The sequence below is a fragment of the Phyllostomus hastatus genome, unplaced genomic scaffold (assembly GCF_019186645.2).
Source record: "Phyllostomus hastatus isolate PE091 unplaced genomic scaffold, TTU_PhHast_1.1 phas_contig_1, whole genome shotgun sequence".
Classification (NCBI taxonomy): Eukaryota; Metazoa; Chordata; class Mammalia; order Chiroptera; family Phyllostomidae; genus Phyllostomus; species Phyllostomus hastatus.
In genome coordinates, this window is record NW_025333498.1 from 31,184,695 (window position 1) to 31,206,847 (window position 22,153).

The following is a 22,153-nucleotide window of genomic DNA, read 5'->3' on the forward strand; positions in this document are numbered from 1 at the left end:
TGTGGGGTGTTCTTTATCTGGGCCCATTAAGAATGCTGGCAGTGGAGGAGGTTGGGACACACACTGCTTTAAGTCCTGGAAAGTCCTGTGGAGGAGGAGAGACAGTCCTTTGTCAGCACACCGCCTTAAGCGCGTGCCTTTTGTCAGACATCATGACTGGGGCTGGGAACTCAGAGCTGAGGAGGACAAAGTCCTGCTGTTAGAGGGTCGCTGCCATTTCCTGGTGGGCAAAGCCAGGGGCTGGGAGAACAAGGATGGGTGCCCAGGCACCCTGGGAGAAGGGAATCTTGACAAAAGGACCTGGTGCTGGCTTGGTTGGGAGTAAGGCTTTTCCTGATCACCCTCTGGAAATGGAGGGCTTTGAGCACAAAGTGAAGACATTGGGTAAAAGAGTAAGGAAGAGTGAGTGATAAGTTGCTCTTTCATGAGTTGAAATGCAGCCCGTGTTTCCTTTTTGGAAACGACATGTGGACTGTGAGCAGTCTCCAAGATCCTAGCTGCAGACCTCTCTCTCACAAGCCATTTCCAGGCCACACTATGCGGCCAGTGGCCAGTGTCTCCCGCATGGTGCCTTCTCTCTTGTGACTAAAGCCGGCACAGTAAGATCCCTGGGGAAACTATGTCCTTGTAGATAAGGACTTTATGTCAGTCATTTTTTTTTAAGTATGCAGTATAATTTTTCTTCAGATGGCATACTAGAGAGACTGTTCTGCAGAAATATGATTCCTCAGTGATTAATATTAGCTATTGAATGGCCTTTAACCTGTCATACTTGCACGACTGTGCCAGCTTGTCTTTTTCTCAGTGTCAGGGCATCACTGTTAATTTCGTGTGTTTAAAGGACTTGGATGAGTTCTAGATGTGACACTTAGGTTTTCATGTTTGGGTTTTATAATATAAATTGTTACATAGTATTCTTTTTTTAAAAAAAGTTATTTTACTATTGTTCAATTACAGTCGTCTGTGTTTACCCACTCCATAGTATTCTTGATAGATGTTCACATGTGCATCCATGAGGATAAAGAATAGATACAGTATGCTGAATTACAGGTATTGTTTACTGGTTGGTTGGTGGTGACTTGTGTTCAGTTTTCTCTTTACTCTAGAGAACCCTTGAGGGATGGAAGCTATATACCTGTTATCAGTGTGAAAATTTCCCTTTATCAATAAAATTTACTGGTTGAGGGATCTTTGCCTTTACCATTGGCTTTCAGTCCTACTGTGGTGCAGAACTAGATTGCAGTCCATCGTGACGGTTGCAAGTGATTCATTATTCGTTATTGAGGTAAAGACATTTGAGATACTTCAGATCCAGTTCAGCACTGTATGCCTTCTATTATGTCTTCCAGAGTGACTATATTTTTTAGTTGTTACAGTGTAAGAACTATTAAGAAAAGGAAGGCAATGAGTATCACAAAAGTCAGGATTATGGTTCTAATATTAACTCTCAATAATAGTAATGGCTTACACTTTAAAGGTGGTTATATATCAGGTTCTGTTCTGAGTGCTTCACATATATTCACTCATTTAATCCTTATAATTATTCTGGGAGATAGGCACTTTTTATTAAATCTTAATTTTGCAGATGAAAGAAATGGGGGCACATTAAGTTATGCATCTAAGGCTGTAAAATTAGCAAATGGGAAGGCTTGAATTCTAATCCAGACAGTCTGGCCTATGTCCTAGGTTTTAACCACAGTGCAGGGCAGGAAGGCGATAGTGGCTGGGGACACCTTGGATTGGGGAAGTTCTTAAAAAACATTAGGGTCTTCACTAAGGGTTGTAGCTGCAATTGTAGTATATGTGGATTGAATATATGAATTCATACCGTAGTTGAGAAATGGCAGTAACTATGTGTGTAAGAGACTTTTCTTTACCATTCTTGCTGTTTGATGTACAGTAAACCTTTTATTTGGGAACCACTCATTTCCCTCTAGAGAGAACATACTCACATATGGAAGTTATGGAAGCTTCTCCCAACACTGGCCTGCCTCTACTTCTATGGAATATTCATATTTATTTGCCTGTTTTCCCCTAAATTACCTCACGTATTGGATCTTGTCTTAGCCAAAGGCTAAGGTGGAGATTGACTCTGGAGTAGAAGTTAAAGCATTTGTTTGTGTGTGCTAGAGAAGTTTATGTAAAATAAAATAAAATAAAATAACTTCTAGACATGTATCTGACTTACTCTTCATATGTCCAAAGTGAAAAACTATGGAAGGAAACCACAGTTGAGTTAAACCACTCTGAATTTGGTTATAAGTTCTAGGGGATGCAGTTGAATTTATGCCAGAATTTGTTGTCTGAAAATAAACCTGACTGCACAGCAGTGCTGTGGTAGAACCAACAAAAATGCTACACATGAAACAACTAAAATGGTTTTTAAAAAAAGGTTATTATTGAAGGATTTTCTCCTCCAGTACTTAATGCATTCAAAATAGAACTAACAGAAGCTAGCCTTTTCCTTTCTGCCAATTTTAGAAAATAAGCTATTCTTAAACTTATAGAATATTACCATTTCCCTCTGGGATTTGTAAAACTAAAAAGCAGAATCAGGGAGTCAAGTGTTTATGAAATGGATGAGAGTTTAGTGACCCAAAACTCAGTGGAATGTTTCTCAGAATTGTTGACAGTGTGAATGGTAAGCATAGGCACTTGCTAATGTTTTTATTTCCTTTTTATACTCATGATGCACTTTCATCGTCCTGTCTTATTGAAAGAGTCCCATCTCAGTGGTATTCGGCGCACTCTCCAGCTCCACTGGGGAGCAATCTCCAGGCGCTTTAATGTGTGCCTGAGGAAGACTAGTTTGTTAACCCATCGGTCTCTTGAGGGACTTGGAGAGAGAGAATGTAGCTGGCGTGTAGCCTCCACTTGGGGGATGGCAGGGCTGATAACTTGTTGGTCATTTTGGTGCTTGTCGAATTGCTTTTTGAGGCTAGAAATGTGTGGCATAAATTTCATGTGTTTATATTTGTGTATATGTGTGTATGTACACGTGTAATATATACATACATAAGTATTTTTAAAGGTTTTCTTTTCTCTTTAATTGTTGCTTGGATAAATAGAACATGTTTTCAGTGAGAATGGTGTTATTGAAACCTTGAGAAAGATTTAATTTCATATTAAATTCTGGCCCACTTGGGAATTTGGGTTATTGATGGTAAATATAGATTGTTCGTATTAATTGTCAGGTGAGTTGCTTCTTAAAAGTTGCAATATCACAAATGATGGGAAAGCTGATGTTTCAACTCATGCTGATGTAAATTAATCACAGGTGTGGAACCTTGAGGCTTGTGATGAAAAGACTGCTAACAATCAACTTTAGTCATGTTTTACTGTATAGAATTAATTGATAAAAAATGAATCTTGGTGCAAAACTATGTGTTCTAATTAATAGCAACTCAAATCAAGAGGCTATAATTCCATTAGTGGACTGAGTGTTTAATGACACTTAAGATTAAAAATATAGAAAATGGCTCTGCTTTGTGATTACTCATGTAAATTACTTGAGTAATGAATCCAGAGATTTAAATGTGACAGATAATGAAGTCTGGATATTAGCACATGCTTCTGGGAGCAGACGCAACCCTACCTTCCCACTCCATGTCACTCCCACCCCAAAGTTTCATTGGTCTGAAAAGAGGATCCTGCAGGGGTTTGCCCTGATTCCAGGTAGGCTGGTGTCTTCAGTCCTGATCTTCACTTGATATGCCCTTCCTGCTTCTGCATCTTCCCTTTTATTTTCTCCCCACACTTGATATTTCCTTTCTTAGAGCCCGCTCCATGTTAATTTTCTGCCATGTCACCCTCAGTCTGAGCGTGGTGATGATTTGCAGATTCTCAGTCTCCCCCTCTGATAGGTAGGTGGTGTTTGCCTGTTTTGGAGCTGGGGCCTGGGGTTCAGGCAAGTAAAGTGCTTGAGATCCCACAGACTGGAAAGTGACAGACGTAGGTTCAGTTCCCAACCTGTGTGATTGCAAGCCTTTGGCTCTTTCCACAAAAGTGAATTGAGAGATAGAGGATGTGCATGTATAACTAGCAGGCCCAACACGGTATGCACTCAAGGTCTAAGTTGTACAGAAAAAGGTGTAAGAGCTTTTGGACTATTTTGTAAAATAATGGGGTTACTGAATTAAGTTATATACCCAGACACCCTTTTATGGTGTACAATTTAGTGGCTTTTAGTACACCCAGAGTTGTACACCGTTATCACTATCTGTTAGAACCATCAGCATGTAAGACTAATGTTTAAGCTAAGAGTCACTGAAGGATAAGTCAGAGGGTGGGCTCCCCATCATCCTGTGATCTGAAATGGGATGGGAACCAAGTTCTTGGACCAACCCTGCAGTGAGTACGCTGTTGATTAACTGTCGTCATAGAGCCTTCCAGAACAGTAAGCTTTCAACCATTAAAAAAAACCCAATTTTGATAAACTCCAATCTCACTTTATTCTGCGCATTTGTATTATTGAAAACAGCAGGATTTAAAAATTTTTCTAAACATATTTGTGTTTTTGATTTTTGGAAAATACATCTGCCATCTCTATTATTTTGATTGGAGAATCATCTGCATCTCAAGACTTCTAGGTCATTTTATTGCAGGTTTGCTTGAACACATTAAGTGAATCCATACAGTCATGATTTGAAATGACTCATGCATTAAGCAATTTCATGTGTAAACTTAGTGATCCCAGCCAGTGAGTGCTAATAGCAGGGAAGTTTATTCCTTGGATCTTCCTCCTCCTTAGCATTTAATGCGGGCCATTGCCTCCTTTCTGTTACTTTCTTTATGCTTATTAAATTAAGTTGAATTATATTATATGGAAATTTATACATTTGTTCTGTTCTCTGTGTGGTATAAAAAGGCTGCGGTTGGGAAAATGGCTGGTGGGTTGGGGAAGGACCATTAAGAAAGTAGCATTGTCATGAGAAGAACTTATCTCTTTCCCACTCTGGTCCCTGGCACCTTGACTGATGACATCTGGAAGGAGGCCAGTGAGTTAGAGCTGAGCTGAGGGAATTGTAATGGGGCCTGGTGCCAAGTGACAATCTCGGGGATAATTTTCTGGGAAAAAAATTAGCATTTTTCTTATAAGATGAGGCATCTCCTTTCTTATATTTTACTGACAACATCTTAATTTCCAGTAATACTACAGTGTTAGCGTGGTATTTGAGTGTTGTCTCAATATAATTTAGAAAAAGATTATGTACTATAGTATCAGAGTAGGGAATACTTCCTTGTTTTATGTGAAAGTCATTAGGAAATGATGGTTTAGTGTATATACTTAGTTTATACATTGTCTTTTTGTAAGACACACTGTAGTTCTCTGTTATAATTTAGGATTTGGCAGAATTTTTTTTTGCTTTTAATTGAAAGCCATCACAATGCTAAAAATGGACTCTGGTAGGCCTGCCCCCTTTTTTTCCATTAGCATCATTTGTATTGTTCGTATTTCCTGTAGTGGGTTCTCTTATGCTTTGTATTTGTTATTGAGTCAAAGCATTATTAGGGTTCACCATTCAACCGTCAACATTTAACAAAGACCTTATGTTTACAAGACCATCCCTGATGTTTCAGAGATGAAAAAATACTACTTTGAGGAATCCATAGACTCACCAGGCAGTGAAATAAAAAAAAAATGAAATGTACTTGTTAGGTGCTGTGATAATTCAGTTTTGGAACAACAGATGAGGGTGTGTGTATCTCAGATGGTATGAACATGGGGATTTCAGAGGAAGGCTTCCATCAGGAGGTGATTCTTGAGTTGATCCTGAAACGTAGCAATTTGCTAGATGGAAAAAGGCATTTCAGGAAAGCAAGTGCAAAGGCAGGAGGCAAACAAGACTGTGGTGTCTTCAGGGAGCTGTATGGTGAGATTAGGGTCAGGGTACCTGTGGGGTGATACCTGGATGAGGTTGGAGAGGTCATGGGCTAGGTCATGGAAATCTGGAAATCTGCACATGCTAAGGAGAGCCATTGACAGCTAAGCCGAGGGCAGGCAGCTCAGTGGACGATGACTTCCCTGTGGGCAGGTACTTAGAGGGGAGCATGGGAGAGGCAGTGGAGTGCTGCGGGTGGGAAACAGTAAGGGCTGGGGCAAAGGCAGGGGTGGTGTTTGGAAGGTGAATGTCTCATTTTTTGGTTTGGTCATCAGTGGTTTCATGGCATGAGCTAGAACATAAAGATTGGCAGGTTACTGGGGTGGTAGGTGAGGTGGATATGCTCACTTTAGTTTTGTTAATCTAGATCCCTTTTGTGGGGGAACTGAATGTATTCTCTTGCCCCACGAGGGGCTGTTCTTGATAGACCCCACTGTTATTCTACTTCTTTTTGAATGTGTTCTTTCTCAATTATGTTTCAGTTGGCAAACAAATCATTGGTAGGTGAATAAATTTAAAAGCAGACTTCTGTGAGTTAATAACTAAATTGCTAAATAAAATGAGAAATGTTATTTTTACTTCTTTTTTCTTAGTGAATGGGCTGAGTGCTGTCTCAGTAGAGAAGTAGATTGGAAAACCATCTTCACTTGAAGAGGTAGTCTTTCCTGTTAGCATAATTCTTGAAGAATCCTGCTAGCAATTGTAAAAGAAAGGTCTAAACACAGACTCTTTGAGCTGGAGGGAAACTTAGCAACTTGGGCCATCCTCAATTTGTAGTTAGGAAAAATGAGTGCTAGAGAGGGTAAGAGATTTTCCAGGCATAAAACTAGAGTAAAGGGGTATGTCCAACTCGTTCGTCCAGTGTTTTCTCCAGTGTACCTTGATGAATCCCTGCAAGGAGCCCCACGAGGTGATAGGGAAGAATGCAAAGAAGTCTAGTGCTCAAGGCTGCCCACTCAGTGGTCCACCCAGAGTCACCCGGATTCTTGGCTTTCATCTTATTTTAAATCAATATCACTGTTCATCAGTCAGCAAATATTTGTTGACTGTCTACTGTGAAAGGGATGTTATTATAAAACTAAAAAGATAAATAAGAGGCTATTTTCCTCTTCAAGAAGCTTGCAGGTTAATTTTCCAGATGACTCATTACAGGATTGGCAACTACTTTTTATAAAATGCATTGCTTGTCTGGTATAATTACAAGTGTAGTGTAAACACAGACATACAATAACAACAAGAAAACAAAGCCATGCAATATATTGTTTACTTTTTTTTTTTTTAACTTTACTGGGTCTTTTTTTATTTGCTACCTTGTTCTGTCTGCACTGGGGGCAAGCTGTTTCCTTCCTAGCCAGGGAGTGTCTTTATGCTTTCCCCAGATAATACATTAGGCCAAACAATTAGAAAAAGAATGTTGATTGCCTTTTATTCAGTTTGTACTTGTTGAACCTTAATTAGGAAGAGTGATCTGGTGAACATTTTATTTAGGTTGGTAACTGACATAAATATTTGCAAGAGGGCATTGGAGGACTGGTTTTTAAAAGCTTTCATTCTCTGTTCATTTATTTTGGTACCTCCCTCTTTTGTGGGAGCCCCCTTCAATACTTCTGGAAATTTCTGTAGATACAGTTTTGAACAACTTAACCTAAATTTGGAGTAGTTGTTTAGTTAATAAATGTACTAAGAAAATGTATTGCCATTCTAAGGTAAAGAGTGCCTTTATGAAATAGTACTTTTTCTGTAATTCTTGGTATGTTTTTTATTTCTTGTATTAACCTGTTCCACTCAAATAAGAGTATTTGGTACTTTTTGCACCATTTTGAACCTAAGTCTAGGGCAGAAACTTAGCCATTTACTGATAGAGAAGTTTTCTTTATCAAGTTTATGAGCTTGACATTGTTAATGTGTTTGGTTTTTCTGTAATTTTAAGCTTCATTCACTCCACAAATATCTAAGTAAGTCTGGCATGATGCTAGAGCAGGCTTTGGGGATAGAGTGGGATGTTGGATATACAGAGTCCCTACTTTCAAGAAGCTTCCTATTGAATGAAGCTTTGCTAAAATTTATCTAGAGGGGGTATGTAGACCCAGGAACCCCAGAATAAAGGTTAAGGGTAACAAAATACCAACATCCTTTTAGAAAACCAGAACATCTGGTTCTGGCTCAAGTGGGTGGCATCCCTGTGAACTCTTACAAAAGTGCTTTGAGGTCATTAGATGGATGATGAAAGCCTTCGTGGCATTATGTGTGAGGATAATCATCAAGGGTTACCACATTACTGAGAGACAGGATAAAACACGGGTGTCTCATGGTGGTGGGGAGTGCTGCGGGAGTGGGATTTACACACATAAAAGCTGGACCCAACAGGCGGAGAAAGACCATCTAATTACCAGGGAGGTCTGGTTCTATCTTGAGAGTAGTGGGTTGGGAGGATGGAATAAATGATGTTCCGCCTTTCTTACCTCTGCCTATTCTCCTGCCCTCTCTGTGCAAGGTGCACTAATTCCTCACTCAGAGCCTTTTTGAGATTTAGATACAGCTTGGATAGAGCCACTTGGGTTTGGGCTAGTGAGGTGTCTTGAAACTCAGACAGAACTCATCCAGAAATTGACTTCATAGAACAGCCACAAACCCATGAACTGGGTGAGGACGTACAGAATTTGAAAAATTAACACCTAAGGTATGAAGGGAAGATAGAAAAATAAGGGGGAAATGCAAAAGACCCCTTGGATTTCTTTATTGAGCTACCAACTGCTCCACAAAGTCTACTGTGTAATTGGGAACATCAGCCGACGAGGAGGGAGATTTCCTTTCTACACTGGTTAACACAAGACACCATTGGGCATTCTGTAGGGAAAGAAAAAGGAGAGGGCAGGAATGGAGAAGGAAGAGAGAATGAGTGAGTTATGTGTGGTACCTAGGAGTGAGGTGTGTTTCTTTGTCTTCCTCTGTCTTTTGTGGAATCTTTTCTCTGAAGTCACACCTCCTGTCTAGTGGGAGTTGACAAAGGGGCATTCTATTTCAGTCTGTAGCCTACACATCTGGTGTCTGGATTTCTTCTGAGCTGCCAGCAGTGGGGCAGTGAGTATGGGGTATTATTAGTCTTTCATGTTCTTTCCTTTCAGATTTTCCTGCACAGACCTTTATAATATTTATTTTAAAATTACTTTTTAAAATGGGTCAAGATGGTCAAATTTTGGCCTTTCTATATGATTCAACCTGATAATTTAACCGTTGAGAGTCTCAGTCTTCATCATTGCTCCTTAATTGTTGAGTTTATAGTAATAGCTCCCACTTATTAACACCCACTGTATGTGATATACAGGATATGGCACAAATAACACCCCTTTTAAATGACAGAATCTTTTATTACAAAATCATGAGCATATAATTCTGTAACATGACAGTATCACACTCCAGAATACCATATGACATTGTAGGTGAAGTGTTAAAATTGCTGTCCATCTTGTGCGAGACATTCACGTACTTCCCAACCACACTTGAGCAGGCCTTACTTCTGCCGGACCTTGTGTGTCTCCTGGGGCAACTCTGCGAGGAAGTCTTGGTGGCCGTCTGGCTGGTGAGAGACTGTGGCTCGCACAGCGGCCCAACATTATGTGTCTAGTGATGGGCAGTGCTGGGGTTTATCCAGGACTTTTTAGTTCAAGCCTGGAACCCTCCTGGTGCCACAGAACCCCACTTTCTTTGTTCCCTTGAGTTTCCTCCTGGATCCTTGTGCTTATCTTTCTGGCACAAATACGCCTAAGTCTTTGGCTGGACAGATAAATGGATTTTTGTTAGTCACCTAACCACTTCAGACGTGGATGTTTGAGGTTTTATGTTATAAGCGGGTTATCTTCAGAAATATAATGTGGTGCTTCATTACATTCACTTCTATCATAATCCACAATGAATGCCTCTTATTTCAGCCAAATTATAATTTAAATCGTGGAGGAGAAAGGTGCTCTGATACTTGGGCCTTAAAGCCGTCCCAAGGGCCAGAGCATTAGGAAATCTCATTGTCATCCTATCTCCACTTTGGCTGGTCTCCTTGCTAGGCTGTGAGAGACCTTAATCCTTTCCTTAAAATGTCCTGGAGACTTTGTTCTTCCTCAAGCCTGCCTCTCCACAGTCTTTCCCCTTCATTCTTTAAAAGTTTAGTGAGCTTGACCCCTACTCAATATTTAAATATACACCTGAGAAAATAGTGTTTCTATGGTAGAACTCCTTCCCAGGATTTCTTGGAAAGTATCCAAATCCTGAAAAAAAAAATCAGTTAAGAAATCAGGTGAGTGGGAAAAAAATATTGTACATGGAGAGAGGCAGTAGTAGATCCAGGGAATTCACTGTTGTCAAGTTGAAAGCTATCCTGCGGAGTTGAAGGAGAAGATTGACGTTTCCCAGAGCCAGCACAGCACAGGAACACAGAGGAGAGCATCGGCCATGATTATTGGTAGATGTTGCTATGTTACAAATGTGTATTTGTGGTCCTGTCTGCTTCTACTGGTGAGTCATCCTGCAAATAAAATAAATATAAGTTTATATGCATACCATAGAGTACGCAAATCCTTATGAATAGTGTTCTAAGAAATATGTTTCTGAAGCAAAATAAGTCTTTAAAACGAGTTTCAGCATGTGATTCTGTGTAGTGCTCTTAACTTTGCTTATAGATCCAAATGCAAGTTATTGCAGGGGTCAACACACTTTTTCTCTAAAGGACAGATAGTAAATATTTTAGGCTTTGCAAGCCATATGGACTCCATCACCACTATCGGCTCTGCTGTTTTAGTGTGAAAGCAGCTATAGACTATACGTAAAATGAACAAGTGGGGCTGTGTTCCAATAAAACTTCTATTTACCAAACAGACTGCGGGCTGGACTTGGCCTGCTGTTGGACTACTACCCAGTAATGTTCACAGCATTTCCCAGCATTTGAATATTCGTTACAAGCTACAATTCTTTGTAAATTCTGTTCAGTTTTTCTTACTTAACAATTATTTTTAGATATCCGTAATAATGAGTAAAGAATGTTTAGAAGTATTTTAAGAATAATGTATAATTTGAGGAATTCCGGAGAAATTCCTGGGCGTTCTCATTTCTCATTCCCATGTCCTAAAGATTAATGACTGTTATATTGATATTTATGGTTTGGGAACACCCAGAGAAGAGGGTCTGCTATATCTCCGTGCTCCTCTGTACTTCCTGATTCAGTCAGCAGTTATCTTTTCTCAACTTTAGGTGGCCCTCCCTGTTCTTGGTGTTGCCTGGTGTCCCCTGAGTTTATCAGTTATCTGGGCATATGACCTGCTTTCTTTCCCACTGGGATGTTGGGAATCTTAGAAGCCAGCTGATATCCCCAGTGCCGTTCTCCAGAATTACTAATAGATCAGATCTGTCTTGTCCCTGTATTCAAGTGCTTGGAGTAGATGATTCTTCAAGGGCACTCAGCACCTTATATGCTTTGTTGTGGCAATATTATTTCAGAGCCGGCACAAAAGGACATTTGTAGAATCCTGCAGGTGATTTGTGTTATTATTTGAGATTGGTGTGCTTTATGCTTTTTTGCCACACTGTTTCAGCACTTTTATTATTCTCTAAGGGGCAGAAAACAGGGATGGGAACTAGGAATATCTGCTATGAGCGCTCAGTTCAATTCTTGCAAACAGTCAAGATGTAAATTAACTTACTGGTAATTAAGAACACAGATTTGAAAGTCAGAAAAACTTGAATTAATTCTCAGTTTTGCCACGTATTTAAAAAGTGTAGTCTTGGACAGTATTAACCTTTCTAACACTGTTTTCTTATCTTTCAAGTGGGAATAATGATATCCTCCTCTCAATTTTTTCATTGTTAGATTGTCAGGTAAAACAAGTAAGAGCTGGCATTATTAGTAACATTATAGGTGGGAGGTGTTTATTGTGTTTCATGGGAAAGGAAACTGAAACACAGAGGTGAAATGATTCTCATAAGTTCACAATTAGGTTGGAAAACTGTGTGGCTGTTTCCTAAGTCCATGTGCTTGCTAGCATGTGCTGCTGTTTAAGTTAACAGTTAAGTTGAGTGTTAAGTTAAGTTGTTTCAGTTAACAATAATTCTACGGCAAGATACACCAACATTTATTTGGGTTATGGGGTTTGGGTGGATAGACAGGGAAGGTATTTTTTTTATAGAGATATAATTAACACATAACGTTATATTAGTTTCAGGTGTACAACATGAGGATTTGACATTTGTGTATGTTGTGAGATGATCACCATAATGAGTCTAGTTAACATCTGCCACCATACAAGGGATGATGTCTTGAACGGCCAAGGATTTGGAGTATTTGGAAGCCACAATTTCTAGAAGCCAAGGGGACAGTCATAGCTAACAAGTTGAAAAAACTTGCTCTGAATTTTTTTTCCTATTGCTTAGCTGCTGTGTTGACTGCTAAGAACTTGTTTGACTTTAAGTACCTTTTATGCTTGCTTACTACTCAGGTTGCATCATATTACAATGACTTTTAAGATATTATGCACGGTCTTTTAGATTGGATTAAAGAAAAAGGTATACTGTGTTAAGCCTGCAATTGGAGATGGATTTTTCTAGATTCCTTTCTTTCCCGTTCCTCACACTCTCCCTCCACCACTTCACAGGAATGTGCCTCTGACCTTTGCGGGTCAGATTTCCACATGGCATGAGGCATGATTAGCTGCCAATAATTAAACCTCCATAGCCAAACAAATGAATTGGTTAAGGTTTTGGAAAAAACTCAGCTCAAGAAGTTTTGTGACAGGTTGCTGGTGTTTGCTATGTACCTACTTATTTTATAGCACTGATTTTAATTGGTGCATATATTTCCTTTAAAAATTATTTTTAAAATCATACTTGGGGCTTTGAACATAACTGCTTCACACTGCCTTATTGATGTCAAGGACATTTGTGGGGAGCTTGGTTCTGACTAGAACGTTTGGAGAGTTAACTGTCCAGAATTTCCCCTCAACCTGAGTTCCCATTGTACCAGCCTGAGTTCTTCCTTGCAGGAGACCACCATTCTGACTTAAGTTTATGGGTTGAGAGCCTGATCAATTTGAAAACAGATTGTGATTTTTATTCAGTAGCTCTTGAATGACACCTATATGCTAGGGGCTAGGTTCCATGAAGAAAGGATATAACAGAAGAAGAAGCTGTGATCCCAGTCTAGTTTAAATTGGTTTTGAGATAAACCCAGTTCAAGGCAGAGGATTAAGTGTCAGGTTGAGTCATATAGGATATAAATACCAGAGGACTTTGAATGGAAAGATCTGAAAAATAGAAGACTCATTAGAGAAGGCTGAACAGAGGCAGGAGGACCTGGACATGGTTTTGAAGGAGGAAAAGGAATTCTGTGCAGTGAACTAGGGAAGGAGAAGCACCTTTGTCATATTTTTTAAAATCAACCCTTGTTTTTATTTTTAATTTATTTTTAGAAAGAGGGAGAAAGGGTAAGAAACATTGATGTGTGAGAGAAACATCAATCGGTTGTCTCTTGCATGCCTCCAACTGGGGACCTGGCCTGCAACCTAGGCACGTGCCCTGACTGGGAATCAAACTAGCGACCTTTCGGTTTGCAGGCTGGCACTCAGTCCACTGAGCCACACCAGCCAAGGCGATTTCTGTTTTCTTTCTTTTTTTTTTAAAGAGAATCAGAAAAATATGCAGCAGTGGTTTCTTATTTTCTTGCTTATCTAAAGCTGCCCCTAAACAGTACGTACTTATAAATTAAAGACTTGGTTGGCTCTAGTCAGGACAGCTTAGCACTAGCCCCCTCCTAAAATACAGTCAGTCTTTGGCAGAGGGGAAAACAACTTCAGTTTGAATCTGCCAAATTTCCCTGGCCCCAACATCTTGGAAAATACCAGATTTCAACAGTTTGTTCTGAACTCAAGGTTTGTGAATGCTGCTTAGTTGATGAATTTGTTTTTAAGGATGTCCATTCTAGAAATGCATTTTTACTCTTTAACTTCACTAAATGATTGCCGAACATGGCACATTTCTGCTTGACCTCTGTACGGAGCAGGGGGGTGATGGTGATATTTATGTGTGTGTTAATTTTAGTGTGTCTTTTCGGGTCTTGTAATTTTACAATCAAATTGATTGTGAGTCTCAATTTAAACCAAAGTGAGGACAGGTTTGACATTATTTGCAAAGCACTTCCTTGAAATTCAAGGTTGATGTGATTTTCCTTCCAAATAATTATTGAGGAATGCTGTATTTTTGGGTTTGTTTTCTGCTTAGATGCAGTTACGTGAAAGTTTTCTTGGCAAATGTTCCTTGAAGTTAAAAAAAAAAAAGGGTGCTGTTTTCCGAAAGGAGTTTTTCAATGTTTTGTATCACTTAACCATTTGAATGGGAAAGTTTGGTTCTAATAAAAATTTCCTCTTCCTTTGACAATGTTGACATTTTAAAAGTTTTCCTAAAGGAAAAGGGAGCTTGGGTGGCCTTTTGTTTTTTTGTTAGTTATCTAGAGCCCCATTCCCTTCCGCTGTGTGCTCCTTTTCCATCATTGTTTTATGAGCCTTTGAACTATATCTATCTACAACTGAGAATGGTGCTTGAATGTGAACCAAAATCAGATTATTTGTGGGTGGATACACAAGAAACCAGTTACTCTGGTAAATGGAGTGTCTGAAGAGTGGCTGGGTGTCTGGAAGAGACTTACACTCTATGCTGTACACTGCTTGAACTTTACATTTTGAAACCAACTACATATAACAATGAACATATGCAAAGCCATTGTTTTTTTGTTTGTTTTTGTAGTAGACTAGAGTAAATGACGTATGAGATTTAAAGACACTTGATCTTGAAATTTGCCATCTGCAGATCTTACTGGGTTTTGAGTCTTGTGGAAAAATAATTTAAAGACCAGTGTGGATCTATGACCTCAACATACTGCATGTCAGTGTGTTTCAACCCTTTCCATGCTTGCTTTAATAGTAAATCGGCTTTAGTTTTATGGACTCAACTGAAAGGCTTATCAAGTATGTACTTCCTTTAGTCAGTACATTCACAACTGCAGAATTTCTTTTTGCTCAGATGGTTTTCCTTCTTTTCCTTTGCAGCCCTGAGCCACTCTTGAGCATCGCATTACTAGAGCGGGAACTACTGGAGAGCTACTGGAGTAGCGAAGCTACTGGGAGCATTGCTCATTATTCCAGGAAATTCCAGGGGTACCTCTCCCTCCCCACGTCTCTGGTGAACTAATGAGCGAAGCTCTGAACAAGAGCACTGTGCTTGAAGGACTTCGGGAAGATATGACCTGGAGCCACCTCTAAGGTAGCTGAGTCAGCTTTTCCCCAGGACCTCTCAGAGCAGCATTGCTGGAACCAGCAGTAGAGCCATTTCAACAAATCTCCTCTTTAATGTTCTTTGGCAGAGATCAAATCTACACGGTAATTTCTTAGCCACAATGGTCATTTTGTTGGTTTATATGAATCCAGTGTCAGAAAGTTAGGACTCAGCCGTCGTTCATGCATTGCCATGAAGGCAGGCTTTTTCAATGGAGCTACACAGTTATTCTGTAACTTTGACCAAGTTGTTCAAATGCTACTGACATTTCCCTACATATAAAATGCTTCTGCCATCCTTTTCACCCTACAGGGCCACTAGTTTTTGTCCCCTTTTAAATAGACTTTGTGTTTAGATTCACAGGAAAATTGACCAGGAAGTGCAGAGCGTTCTCATATACCCTGTCCCCATATATACACAGCCTCTCCCACTGTTAAGGTTCCCACCAGAATGGTGCATTTTTTACAGCAGGTGAACTTGCATTGACACATCATCACCCAAAGCACATTAGGGTTTGCTCTTGGTGTTGGCTCTATGGGTTTGGACAAGTGTATAATGACATGTATTCACTTTTATAATATTATACAGAATAGTTTCACTGCCATAAAAATCCTCTGTGCTCCGTTTGTCATTTCCCACCTCAACCATCGGCAGCCACTGAGTTTTGCTGTCTCTATGCTTTTACCTTTTCCCAAAGTACATTTTCATATTATGCTTCCTGTGGAATACTTTAAAATGTGTGTGTGTGTGTATGTATAATTTTTTCCCTTCTCTCTCTTTCACCCATCCTAATAATTTTGAACACGTACTTTTTCACATACAGTTTTTTCCTATACAAACAAAATATGCATGTTAATTAAGTTTAAAAATTGATGGAGAATTCTGGTTGAGATAGAGGTGTAGGTAAACATGCTTCACCTCCTTGAACAGCTACAGAAAAAATTACAACTAGACCTCAAAACAAGTAACACCCAGAATCACCAGAAAATTAGCTGTATGGAAGTCTGACAACCAAGGATTTAAAGAAGCCACATTCATCCAGATGGGTAGGAGGTGTGGAGGTGCTTGGAGACGTTGTGTGGTGTAGGGAGGTGATGGAACTGGTGGGTCCCACATTCACGTGTTGTAGATGAAAGTTGGAAAGGGTGCCCAGAAGCGAGGGATCCCATCCACAGGCTAGACCACATGGCCCAGGGATCCAGCACCAGGAAATTAAATCTCCGTAACTTTTGGCTGTAAAAATCAGTGGGGGATGCGGCGGTAGAGAAAACTGTCAGATTTTCAAGGTACTCTGCTTAAAGGACCTGCAGGACCTTAGAACTTATGCAGACCCAACCCCTCTGGGATGCAATACCTGGGCAACAAGTGGAAGGGTACCAGTTGCATTTGGGAAGTAACTGAAGTGACTAGAAATAGGGCAAATGCGGGGCAAACCTCCAGAAGCCAGGCAGTGGTATTGTGCCCTCTCTGAGCTCTACCCCACAAAGAACCACAAAGTGGTAAAGTGGGGTGAAGCGGGTTACCCTGCCCTGGTGATTACCTAAGGCTTTGCCCCACACAATATCAGGTGCTTTTCTACAGTAGGTCATGCTACTAAGACAGGGAGTTAAAGCAGCTCTACCTAATACATAGAAACAAACACAGGGAGGCTGCAAAATTGAGGAGACAAAGAGATATGGCCCAAATAAAAGAACAGAACAAAACCCCAGAAAAAGAACTAAATAAAACAGAGATAACCAACTTATCAGATGCACTGTTCAAAACACTGGTTATTGGGATGCTCAAAGAACTCATTGAATATGGCAATAGTGTAAAATAGACCCAGGAAGAAATGAAGTTTGTATTCAGTGAAATTTAGAAGAATCTACAGGGAACCAACAGTGGAAGGAATAAAGCTGAGATTTAACTCAATGATTTGGAACATAAGGAGAAAATAAACATTCAACCAGAACAGCAAGAAGAAAAAAGAATTTTAAAAAAAAAAACAAGGATAGTATAAAGAGCCTCTGGGACATCTTCAAACTTACCAACATTTGAATCATAGGGATATCAAAGGAGAAGAGAAAGAGCAAGAAATTGAAAACTTACTTGGAAAAATAATGAAAGAAAACTTCCCTAATTTGATGAAGGAAATAGACATGTAAGTCCAGGAATCACAGAGAGTCTCAAACAAGTTGGATACAAAGAGGACCACACTAAGACAAAGCATAATAAAAATGTCAAAGGTTAGATAAGGAGAGAATCTTAAAAGCAGCAAGAGAAAAGCAGAGAGTTACCTATAAAGGAGTTCCCATAAAACTGTCATCTGATTTCTCAAAGAAACCTTGCAGGCTAAAAGGGACTGGCAAGAAGTATTTGAAATGATGAAAAGTGAAGGCCTACAACCTAGATTACTCTATCCAGCAAAGCTATCATTTAGAATGCAAGGATAGATAAAGTGCTTCATAGACAAAGTAAGGCTAAAGAACTTCATCATCATCAAGCTCTTATATGAAATGTTAAAGGGACTTAATTTAAGAAAAAGAAGATCAAAACTATGAACATTAAAATGGCAACAAATTCACAACTATCAACAACTGATTGTAAAAAAAACCCACAAAAAACTGCAAACAACCAGAACAGGAACAGAATCATAGGTATGGAGATCATTTGGAGGGTTATCAGCTGGGCTGGGTAAGGGAGGGTGTAGGGGAAAAGGTGCAGGGATTAAGAAGCATAAGAAGCATAATAGGTAGGTACAAAATAGACAGGGGGTGTTAAGAACAGCGTAGGAAATGGAGAGGCCAAAGAACTTATATGCACTACACATGGACATGAACAAAGGGGTGGGGGTGTTGGAGGAAAGGGGCATACTGGGCAGAGGTGGGCACAGGGGGAAATGTTGGGATAACTGTAATAACAAAACATATTTTAAAAAATGGATGGAACATCACTATACATTTGTTTTATGACTTGCTTTTTCCTTCTACTTCATATGTTGTGGATATTTTCTTTTTTAAGCAGATTCTTTCTTTTAATCAGAACCTAAGTCTAAGTAATGACTGCTTAGTGTTCTTTATATTGCTGAAACATTATAATAACCAGTCCTCAAATGATGGGTTGGCCTATAATTTAAAGGTAGACATGGGGGGACCTTTCACATGGAAAGGTCCCTTTCACAGGGAAAAAACAAAAGTCATGACTGTTGACATTGGGATTTGATCATTAAGGATGTGAGTTTTTATTTTCCAAGGCAGATGATACTTAGCTTTGGGCTGCTGCTGAGGTGTCGTTTATGTCAAATTTTCATCTCTGGATGCCTGGAAGGAACTTTTCTGGCATTAGGCTGCATTAATATATTAACATAGTTGTTAGTTTTGGCTACCATCCTCGGAGCATTTTGAGATATTTTTATGCCCATTTAAGGTGGCATAAGGTTGAATTAGTTTTAAGAAGAAGTAATGAAAAACAGGTATGGAATTAAGAGACTGATTTTATTTTGCATATATGCTTAATTGAGGGAGGAGATGATAGTCTTAGTTAATTGCTTACCCTGTGATTCTTAATTATTAAACAGGGTTAAAATAGTTCAGCTCAGATTGTGGCTGGGTGGCTCAGATGATTGGAGTGTCTTTCTGTACACTGAAAAAGGTTGCAGGTTTCATTCCCAGTCAGGGCACATATGTAGGTTGTGGGTCCGATCAATCCCTAGTCCGGGCATGTGCAGGAGGCAACTGATAGATGTTTCTCTCTCACATTGATGTTTCTCCTCTCTCTCTCTGTCTGAAAATCCATAAACATGTCCCTGGGCGAGGATTAAAAAAATTGTTCAGCTCAGTAGTTTCATAGGGTAGTTGACAGAATCACCAGAGAAGTTTCAGATATCTAGGGTTGGGAATGAATATTTATTTGGGTTGTTGTTATTTTATAAAATATTTTTTAGGAAGGTAATATCAATATTCCTAAGATTAGAAAGGAAAAAAAAGTAAAAAGTAAGTCTCCCAAGTACCCAGTTATCTTTCCTGGAGGCAACCACTGTTTCCAGTTTCTTGTGTATTCTTCCAGAGATTTCAGGGCATTCGTAATATACCAGCATGAAACCTGTAAGTTATTGTAATTTCTTTTTTTTTTCTTTTACGCAAATAGTAATGATATGTACTGTTTTGTATCTTTTTTCATTGAACTACTATTTCTTGGAATTTTCTTACTAATTAATACTGCATTATTTTAAAATGGATGCCTAGTATTCCACTGTAGAGACACACTGGTTTATTTAACTGGTACTATATTAAGAGCCATATAGATCAGTTTCAGTTTTATTATCATTAACAAGACTGTTGGGAATAAGCTAGTTCATACATCATTTCAAACACATTGACGAGCGTATCTGTAAGATCCATTTCTAGTTGTGGGGTTGCTGGCTCAAAGGGTATGCATGTTTTAACTTTGGTAGAACCGTATTGCCAAGTTGCTATAGTCATAGAGCTTGCAAAGTTTTAGGTTTCACCAGCAGTGGGTGGGAACGGTGCTTCCTCACACTCGTGCCCATCACAGTGTGGTTGTCAAACTGATTGGTTTCTTCTTTGCCAGGTGGAGAGGTGAAAAATGACAGGGTAAGGTAGCTTCAGTTTGCATTTCTTTTATTTTGGTTGACATAGAATATCTTTTCATAGGTTTAAAGGTGATTGGTATCTCCTCTTCGGTTCCCTTTATGTTTGTCTGTTGTCTGTTTTCCTGTTGGGTTCTTGATCTTTTTCTTGTCAGTTCATGGGAGCTGCTGTGCATGAACAAAATCAGTGCCCTCACTTCTTGTGATATGTGATGTTTGGTCATTTGTGTAAAAATTATTTTGTTGAGCAGATTATTTAAAATTTTGTATCCTTAAATTTACCAGTTTATTCATTCAACAGATACTTATGGAATGCCTCTCTGGCACTTGCTTTAGGCAGCAGGCCGTACAGTAGTAAAGAAGATACCCCAATTCTGGCCCTGTAGAGCTTACATTCTAAGTGGAGAGATAGTCAATAAAAGATGTCCAAGAAGATTTATAGAGATAAATATGTAATCAGATTTTTTGTGGCTTCAGGATTTTGTATCACAGTTAAAAGACCTTTTCTGCTCCTACTGTTAAAAACCTACCTCATGGTTCCTGGTAGTGTCATGTGGGGTGTTTTTAATTTTAAATCTTTGTCCCACCTGGAATGTTAGGTTTGAATCCAACTTAATTTTTCTCTAGGTGCTCTATTAATTAGGGGAAGGCTGAGGTATGATAACCAAGGGACTAAAATATGCTATTGTTCAAAGAATATAGATGTCGAGTTTTTCCTCACTTACCAGTCCCAGTGGGAGCAAAGCAGGTCAGTAGAACAGCCCATACTCACAGGTCCTTTTTATTGTCACTGAGTTACCAGCATGCTCATAGCTGGCTTGCTACCATATCTGGGTTTCCTCAGTTCGAAGGACAGAGGAGAAAGCCCTGGTTAAGTGATCAGAGGTTGCACTCATCATTTCTCCTTCCATTGGTGAACACTTAGTCCTGTGGGCACTTCTAGCTGCCAGGGAGGGTGGGGCATGCAGGCTTTGCTGGTCAGCATGGGCCTGCACAAGAGTGAAGAGGGAATTGTAGTAGAAAGTCAGCATTCTGTCATTGGTTAGTCATTCTGGTTTTACTGAATAGTCCCAGCTTTTCTTCTTTGTTTTTTTCTGTTTTATAAATTCCCATATACATTTTGGCCTATTTTGGGGATATCCATCTACTTCCATTGATCTCTGTGCCTGTGCGTGTTCTAGGATCACACGGTTTCTTAACTCTTGGAGTGTAATATGATATTTTTCTTTTCTATAGGGGAAGCTCCATTTTATAGAATTTTTATGTTTATTATTGTATGGGATTTTAAAATTTATATGAACTTGAAAATAATTACATATAGTCACCACTCCCTCCTCCTTAAAACCTGTTACTATTACGAGGATTGGAATAACTGTGTGCATGTACTTTGTGAAGAGAAGGGTTCACATCCTTACGATGTTAATTTTTCTTACTTGGTGATAATGGAATATAGTGTTTTGGAAACATTGATCTGGACTGTACAGTCTTTCTGTATTCTTGATGCATGAAACATATATCGAAGTAGGCGAGAGGGAGGACCATGGTGATGGTGTCATACAATGGTATGTGAAGTTTTTCAATATTGAGGATAATGCCTGTTTCTTTAATAAAATTTAATAAACTTGGAACTTGAAAGGAAAACTTTCCTGTTTGAAATTTTAAAAAGTTTTGATATTTCAGAAGTTTATTATATAAACTTATATGTAACACAGACCTGGTAAATTTTTGCATATTCACGGTATGGAATGCTGTTACTTCCTCATTGAGTGTGTGTGTGTGCACATCTTTTTCAAAACACACATTCCATTTTCTTCTTCTTTTACGTTTTTATTATGAAGTAAAACACAAATACAGACATCCACACAAAACATACCTAGCTTAGTTCAGTTCTTATAAGGTGAGTATTTTTTGTGACCGCCATGCAAGTCAAGAGACGGAATATGAGCAGCCTCCCAGCCTGTTGGCATGCCCCATGCCTCTCACAGCACTTTTCTCCCCGTGCAAGTAACCACTTTCCTGGTTTCCACAGTAATTGCTTTGTTGCTTTTCTGTATGGTTTTACCACCTGCGTGCACATACCTAGTTGCTGTAGTTTAGTCTTGCACATCTTTTTCTGTCTTTAAGTCTCTTAAACTTCAGGTCCCCTCCCAGCCCTTTCCTTTCCTTGCAGCTAAAGTGTTGAAGAACCCAGTCATTTGACCTCCAATTTCCTATTGGCTGGCTTTGGTGATTGCAACCTTATAGTTTAATTCAGCATTTTCTCTTAGTAGGAAATGGTGTTTTAACACTGCAGGCTGGGCAGCAAGAGTGTTTACTGCTCTGGGCAGGCCATTGTTTCTAGGCCTTTTTAATGATAGAGGTTAAATATACATAAAAT

The 22,153-nt window shown here is 39.3% G+C and overlaps 1 protein-coding gene across 6 annotated transcripts in view; it reads left to right on the forward strand.

Annotated features, from left to right (window-relative positions):
- The window catches only part of ACVR1 (activin A receptor type 1), a 138,195-nt gene that overhangs the window by 34,495 nt on the left and 81,547 nt on the right, over nt 1-22,153 (forward strand). For 4 of the 6 annotated variants that reach the window (XM_045861618.1, XM_045816510.1, XM_045861753.1 and 1 more), the window contains exon 2: nt 14,963-15,176. The exons of 1 other annotated variant lie outside the window; for it this stretch is intronic. The gene's annotated coding sequence lies outside the window, so the exon portion shown is untranslated. Of the gene's footprint in view, nt 1-14,962; nt 15,293-22,153 lie in introns of all 6 variants that reach the window. One more of the 6 variants, XM_045861666.1, reaches the window with a different exon arrangement.